Source organism: Apostichopus japonicus, chromosome 23, assembly GCF_037975245.1.
Source record: "Apostichopus japonicus isolate 1M-3 chromosome 23, ASM3797524v1, whole genome shotgun sequence".
Lineage (NCBI taxonomy): Eukaryota > Metazoa > Echinodermata > Holothuroidea > Aspidochirotida > Stichopodidae > Apostichopus > Apostichopus japonicus.
This window is the reverse complement of record NC_092583.1, coordinates 7783051-7791612: the sequence shown is the minus strand read 5'-3', so window position 1 is coordinate 7791612 and position 8562 is coordinate 7783051. Positions and strand designations below refer to the sequence as shown.

Sequence of the window (8562 nt, the reverse complement as noted above, 5' to 3'; positions counted from 1 at the left end):
TCTTACTCTTATGTGTGACAGGCACAGAATGCTAGATTGTAAATACCAACCCATATTTAATACCAAGTTGAATATGCTGATGGGATTTGGGGAACTTCAACCTCGGGTAAAAGCTGAATCTCATTGTATTTTTATTACAACACATGTGCTAAACAAATCGCAAACATTTATCTTTAACTACTTTGCCGTATCCTGCTCTTCTAAGGGTACATTTTAATGAAGATGATCACCTGGTAACAAGCTGTGTATTCAGAAAGACTTGATCATCTAGTTTTAAGGAGTTTGAAGAGGGTTAAGCTTATTTATCATTGCCATGCTTTTATGCAGGGATTCCTTGTACAGCAGTATTTACATGTATTGCGAAGTTAGGCTCATTATATATGTACCTGTAGTCATTTACTTTCATTTTCATGCTTGGTTGACGGTATCTTGGCTATTGCAAGTAGAATAGCTACAGTATTTGATACAGCTTTGGTTCAAGTTTTCATTATAATTATTAGTGATGTAGTTAAGGTGGATTACAAGACAATCAAGTTGTTAACGTATATAATTAAGGGAGTGAGAGCAAAACTCATCATGAGACCTCTCATAGAACCTTAAGCTTGGAGCAGAGCTGTGTGGGGGGTTCCTTATGAGAGAGTTGTTATTAACCTACAGGCAGATAGGCATTATTATTTCTCCTTGAGTCGGTAATGCTAGTCTTTATTAGATAATTTGCCCATTCTATAGTGTATAAGTGATAGGTTGCTCTGGAGGTGGCATGCCTCGTAGCCCTATTTGGGTCCCTCAAGAGTTGCCATCAGTTCACTAGAGTGCGTGCGGTATAATCTTAGTTGTTGGGGGCTCAGTGTGTATACCTAGTTGGCCGTGATTAAACCGTAGATTACTCTGGGTTCATAGTCGATTCATAAGCTTCATATTGAGTTCACGGGTATGACATACATGTAGGTAATGACAGTAGGAGCTTTCTACTAGGACCTTTGACTCCATTGTAATTAACGTATGATATTCCGTCCCATTTTGCATTTCATATTCTTTTTTTTATTCCTTTAACATTAGCTATTTTTCTATTTTTGCTTATGGTCGTGTTTCATCTTTTCATTTCTTAATAGGAGTTTGTTCGGGGAACAAAGTCAAGTTCCACAATAAAGATCACAGCACCACAGATGGCGTCTTAGACTATCTTTGTACTCCACCTGTTACATATGCATAGCCTGCTGTACTTAATTGAAAGTCCTAGGAGAATGGACAACTATGACAGGCCTAAAGGCTTGAATTGAACTATTGTTCAACTGAAGTCTCTTAAATCACATCACATTAACAGCTGACTGTTCCTGATCCTTACACCATCATGTGCATACACCAGTATGACATGTAAGATGCATAACTGACCTACGGCTAACAACAGTTACACTATTATACCCCTTATCAACTTTGCCAATGGCTTATAAACTACAAAGTGGCTATTCTTACGACTAGTCGTAAGAATAATTTCCGACTTTGCATGTGCAGTTGCTATTTTTATGACCAGGAGTACTATTTTTATGACGAGGAGTAACAATAATTTTCGGTTAGGGTTAGGATTGAGGTTTAGGGTTATGTTTAGGGTAAGGGTTACCCCTACTACATGCCCAGTTGCTTTATTTACTTTACTGCGCTTGAATTCGCCTTTGTCGTAAGAATAGTTTATAAATAATTGTTACGACTAGTCGTAAGAATAGCCACGGCCTATAAACTAAAGTTTTAGTAGGCTACATCACAATGCATTAAAAGCCTATCTTAGAAGACTTACAATGAAAGCCCAGACAAGGAGTTAAAATGTGCCTTCTGTAGATTATGAGTCACTACCACGAATACCTATCAAGCTTAGCTAGAGAAAAGGCTGGACTTGGCATCAGCCTAGATCCATGCAATTTTAGGGTAGGCATATATAACCTAGCCTAGGCCTAGGCATACATCTACTGTAGCCTTCAGTAATTTATCTAGCTGCAAGCTAGTATAGTAGTATTTAACTTACTGCTAACCGTGATACAAACATATACTCATGAAGGTCGCAACTGTCAGAAAAATGAAGGGCTAACATGATGTATAAGTACTGCGGCTGTGCTAAAGTAGCAGACTAGGCCTAGCCTAACCTAGGCTTGAGCACACTCATCATGCCTAGTAATACATCAGGCCTATTATAGGCTAGGCCTATATTATCAAGTGTAACTAAAGTGGACTAACCTGGTCTACAATCATGCAGCAATGTAATGTGTATCATCTAAGGAAGTTATCGTTACTAAGACCAAATTGTAAACAAGATCTTGAAAGTACTTACATTTTGAAGAATGGACTCCTACAAAGACTACAATGTCACTGCAGGTATGTCACTGTAAGGTTGATGCACAGTCAGTTGATGGTTAACATGGTTAAACAAATCGAGGGCGCTGTATGAAATGCCATGTCGTCTCCATTAGGGATGATTCACAAGGCTATGCTGGGCATAATGTGTATCCTGAAGTATGTTTCAAGTAGATGACTCCATAGGGTAGCTCTTGTAAGTATGTGTGTATGTGTGGGTTGGCCTATGTGTAATGATTCCTTATACGTTGGGTAAAATTGGTGGTAAAGCCGCTTAATGTGTACCCAACCATGCACACGCATACACACACACACACACGCATACACCCACGCTTATATATATATATTTATATATATATATATATATATATATATATATATATATATATATAATTGAAAACGTAATGAGAAGGAAAATCTAGAACAGTGAAAAAAACTTCCAGCCTCCACCGGGATTCGAACCCGGGCGTCCCGCTTTGTACGCGAACACCCTAACCAACTGGATTATAGACGCTGATTGTATGTCCAGAGGATCGAAACCGGTAAGGAAGGTCGTAATTTCACTGTAGGCGTTTGACACATGTATCGAACAACACAAGTTCTGTTTTTGCCTTACTCTAGAAATCAAACATGATGCTAACCAACTCGAAAATCATTTGTGATCCCTAAAGCCGGATCTCGAAAGAGATACTTTCAACAGACTTTATGTTAATGAAATGGAGGTTAACGACAAAGGCAAATGAACATATATAATTGAAAACGTAATGAGAAGGAAAATCCAGAACAGTGAAAAAACTTCCAGCCTCCACCGGGATTAGAACCCGGGCCTCCCGCTTAGTATGCGGACACCCTAACCAACTAGGCTATGGGCGGAGTTTGTATGTCCAGAGATTCTCTCTCTGACTTCATGGAAACTCTGTTCTGAAAATTGTTCTGAGTTTGATCTAAATACGAGAAGGACGTTAATTATTTCCATTCTAGTTTAGATATTGTTTAGTTCCAAAGGATGACACACAAGCAACTGATGATCCACACAAACAGCAGTGCATTTCTTCACAAATGGTCAAAGCATCACACAGTTGTATTAACAAAATCAATAGTTAAGATGGTGTAAATTTCACCAAGCCGAACTCCTGACCGTCAACACAAACTTATACATAACGCAATGTATCGGACGAGCGTTGACATAATTATTAGACCCTGACATATTATTAGACAAACAAATAGATAAAAGCATTATGTTGTACATAGGTTCCCTTCACATAGTCCTACGGAAAGTAGATAGGTTATTAGATTTATTAGATTAATTGAAGCCACGATGTAGGCCAATTCATTGGGGGAGGGGGGGGGGGGACTGAGTTCATAACTAAGAAACGAGAAAAGGAATTACGGTTGGCCAAACATATGATTTCTTTATTAAAATTCTGAGAATTGTTATTTTTTTAATATGTTTTCGGTTTCTCTCAAGTAGGCAACTTCTCGTTCCCATATAATGTCATATTTATATTGTTTTATGTCTTGCACTGAGTCTTACTTAAACAATTGATTGCTTGATTTGTGACCAAAAGAAGCAACTATCATCAGCAAACGGTTTATACTTCCAAATGGCTTCTGAAACAACCCCATCATTCTCACTGGAGACTAACATACGCCAAAGGAGTGTGGGCCATATATCACGCAAAGATTCAAGCGATATTATCGTGGAAGGCGGCAGGAGACTACATTAAATCGGAGAGAGTTTGTTTAATCCATCTCAATATCATGTTCTTTACTCAATACAGTGTTGTCTGAATGTAAACTGTATATACTTCTTGACTCGATCAACGGTAGGTCGTCTGTTATGTCATCATGATCGATGTTCTTTTACGTGAACCTTATACTTTACTGTGTAGTATCTGTTCCCTTTCGATGGTGATGCACACCCGACGATGATCACACAGTCACAGTCCCGTTGCAAGGGGACTGGGGTTGAGAGCGGATCAGTCGTTCGGTAGCTTGGTTTTCGTGCCCAGGTTCTTTCCTGGGCGACTTTTTCTTAAAAAGTACCTTACCCTACTAGTGCAGTGTTCGTGATTTGTTTCTGAAATACGAAAAAAAAAATGGTTGCCAATGTTCTGTTCATTTAAAAAAAAAACTACTATAGTAAACCCTCGACTGCACCTTATAACTTGTACTTAATGTATCATTGCTGTTTTGTATGTCTCCTTATTTATCCCTCTATATTTGGTAACAAACTTATACCTTCATGTTGTTAAGTAGTGTCATAAGAACAAATACACGCATTGTACTAGATCAATTCGTAGTGACACGTGACAAGTTAATGGATACACATGTTATAGTTTTGATAGGCTGAGACATCGAGATCTGTCAGGTCGGGGTGCAGGGGTTGCGGGGGTGAGGAAGGGTAATGAGGGTGGGGGGGGTGGCAGTAACGATGCACATTATCCCTAGCGCTGGTCTCGAGGATGTATCTTCCAGACCTCTGATACGCTCAGGCCTGGGATGTTGAGAATATAATGATCTGACCCTTCGTTTCTGCGTCCAGATGTACAAGTTACGGACATACCTGTTTGTCGAGCAGCTCCATTCATAGCTAATTTAACGGACCCTCTCATGTAAATAAACATATCACTAAATGATGGCAACACTTAATTGTGGTAAACATCTCCCTATAGTTACCACACGTCTCACCTTAATTTAAAACAAGATTATACAAACTTACACTTCAATGATACATATCAAACCTTAAAGAGGAATATACAGTTAATACTCGTTGGCATAATTATATATAAACCCGTCACCGGTGTGATCATCAGGACTACAAATTTTATTGGTCAGTAACCTTTGTGATAACACTACAAATGTTTGGGGTCAAAAACTAACTTGTTCAAATATAACTCAAACCTCGATGGACAAAGCGCCCTCTTATTGTCCGTGTATTTGAAAAATCTCGGCTAATCTACATTGCTTCTCATGCTTTGGATCTGTTACCAACCTTATAGGCATTCATCTCGCCCTGAGGATCAAACGAGTCCATCAGATCCGACCAAAGACGTCGACATCCACTGGCTTTCCCTCTCTGATATAACTGTTGCATGGTCGCCACGAATTCCTTCCAGAAAGGTGAGTTGAAGAAGTGATTGACTACATCTTTAACCTTGATTGTTTCCCCATCCCCTGTGGTAATGGAGGCATTGAAGTATATTGCCGGAAACCAAAGACCAGTTATGCAGGATCCTGTTCATCTAAACGTCAACATGTAACATATTACGTTAAAAAAAACACGCAAGTATCAAACATTAACTTTGAAGTGAAAGTTAACTTTGAGCACTGGGATATTCTCTTTTCATCTTTGCTTTTCCATGAAAATGTTTTGGTTCCTCCTGAGACCAGATTTGGCTGGGCATCCAAAAACTTGGATTATTTGCATCCCTATCTATAGTACAGATTATTAATCAATTTACATGTAATACATGCTCTGCATGGTACATCTATACTAAACTATGCACACAAGCGAAATACCAGTCTTGAATTTAAGTATTCTTCAGCATGACAAATAAAAATGTCAGTTTTTTCACCTAAGTCCTTCAACTCTTGACTGGGGCCTGACCTTTGTCATACTGTTCACAAGGGACAGTCCAGAGAAAAATATGCCTTTGCACATTGCCATAGTATCCCAACATCTTAGTATCGCAAATCAGTATTAGAAATAACGTAATAAAATCAGTTAACAGTAAATTTGCAAATGTTAGTGATTCAGATATTTCCAAGCAGAATCCATATTCTTCTGAATCATGTTGCAATCGTTGATAACACAAGACCTGCATTAATACTAAACCAGCAATTATTATTATTATTATTATTATTATTCTTATTATTATTATTATTTTCTTTGTTCAATTTAGAAAACACAGTCCAGCTGGGAGCAATGCCATTTTAGTGATAACATCAAACGTACCTGCAATGAAAAGAACGAAAAGCCTCCTACATATAATTTGAGTCATCCAAGCTTCCGAACTTTTCCTGAATCTTTTGTTCTTCTGAAATAAGAAGGCACTTAGAATGGCTTGGTATGCTACCCATACAGCGCTGGCTTTTGCCACCCAGTGAATTCCCTACCGATGTTACCCACAATATGAACACCGACAGCTATTGCAAAGGGTACTACGAGAGTTGAACTTCGTACCACCGGAAATTCCTGAGCAATTCTTCAGATATGGCTACCATCGTTAAGTAGCCAAAGAAAGTACCAATAACTAACTGGGCGCAAAATCTAGAGCTTGAAAAAGATGGTTTGGGATTCTTCATCATCTGTTGGATTAACTTCCTTTTATACACTGGTGTATATCATTGGCAGAGTCTACATATTTTGGAATTCTCCCGAGGTCTCTGAAAACTCCAACACCAAAGAATCCACATGTGCACCACCATACAAGATAGAAATGGTGAAAACCAAATACACCACCTACAAGCCACAAAAAATATGAAATCCACTTGTTTTTGGCCTCCACGCTGGGTCATCTGTGATTCATGGATTCATGGATTCAATGAGAAATGTTGGTTTTCAAAAATATAATCTGTAGGTTCCACATCGTCAATGTGCACTAACTTAATCACAGGTGCAGTAACTGTAACTGAGGAGTGGTAGGAACCTAAAAAAAAGAAAGGAAATGGACCCTACAAATGCCGCATGTTTGTACCTTAGAAGTTGGCTTATTAACACCTAGGATAGTAAGTGTTATCTTCGTACCAATGGGTCTAGGCTAGCCTAAGTTAGACCTGTAATCCACATACTGTCAGGACCTGTGTGGGGTTTAGGCTACCACTGGTTTATCCTTCTTCGAAGGAGGAGTTGTAGGGACAAATTATTCCCAGGCCGTTCACCAGATATAAGTATGATGTCAAAATAATTATCCTCTTGCATATTTTTCTTCTTAATGCCTTCTGTGAATATGTAACGATGGATGTATCCGTCTTCGTGTTAGCAGGCTATAGGAGTAATAATGGTGCTATCTAGACCGTCAGTTGGTGATACGAACACAAGATAAATGAAGATAGTAAAGGTCTCGCACCACAATTAATTGTTCCAATGACTTACACACTAAACTCGTCACTTTCAAGACCTGCCAAAGCAAAGATAGAAGTTTTCAACTGTTATATCCTGGTTTATCATACTGAACCCCCACCCTTCCATCTGCTCGCTCGGAGTAATATCAACATTTAACTAACGATTTTCTAAATGGTTTATATCGTACCTTCGATCCTCCATATTTCCACACCATCTATACTTTAAATTAAGTTGTTTCATATAAAGGCAGAACAAACGATAACAGTAACAGATAACATGCTAAAACCATGCCCTACCTTAGGTACTTTAACATCTTTTCTCTGATAATGGTTAACCTTTCGAGCGGATGAACACAACTTTAATTGTGGAGCGGTACGTAAAACGAAGACCCTCGTTTTGACAGATTTACGAAGGAGATTTGTGAGGGCGCACTCATATTAATTGTAACAGGCAAAGTAACGGCAGAAAGTCAGGGTCTTGAACAAGACTAGTTTGAGTCCCGCTCCTGACCAAGAAATTCCCTGCCGCTTTTTTTCCATATTATTTAATATAATTTCTGAGTCACTTTTCAGGCGTCTTAATATACTTTATATACATAAAAACTTTCTCTCGCAATTAAAATTTTACAACTTGTAGTTTGTTTACACACTGTGATTTAATGAAGGTGCGGTCATGTAGTTCGTGTATTGTGCTGTGTTGGACATATAGTATAAGACTTCTAATAATAGACTATTCGGAAATTAAATTTGAATTTCATGGAAAATTAAACATATCCCGTAAAATAAACTTGAAAAACAAAACTTGGACGTGTATAAGCATTCCTCTTTGCCTGTGCATGTTTACGTTTGAAACTTGACAACGTCGGGTAAAGAATTTCGAAAGGATATGTAGACGATGCTTGGAAATTTCCGTCAGGAGTAACTTTACCTCTAAACTGCCCTTATATTTTGATCTATCGTGTGGTTGTACCAGTGTTGTCTACGTATAGATCAACGGATACATTACAATGAGCCGGATCTTGCTAGACCAACATATAACTGTGGTAAAGGACCACCCAACCAACAACAAAGATTTAACTTAGTTATAGAACTAAGTAATATCATACTTTCCACGAAGATAATTTACAGAAACATTCCAGTAGCATTAGAAAC

General features: G+C 38.4%; 1 non-coding gene and 1 pseudogene across 1 annotated transcript; both read right to left on the bottom strand.

Moving 5' to 3' along the window:
* Positions 1-3143: 3143 nt before the first annotated feature.
* On the bottom strand, positions 3144-3214 carry Trnas-acu (transfer RNA serine (anticodon ACU)). The gene has a single exon. It is a non-coding gene; the product is annotated as a tRNA-Ser (tRNA).
* Positions 3215-5314: 2100 nt separating this feature from the next.
* Positions 5315-7612, bottom strand: LOC139964910 (dnaJ homolog subfamily C member 22-like; annotated as a pseudogene).
* Between the last annotated feature and the right edge of the window lie 950 nt (positions 7613-8562).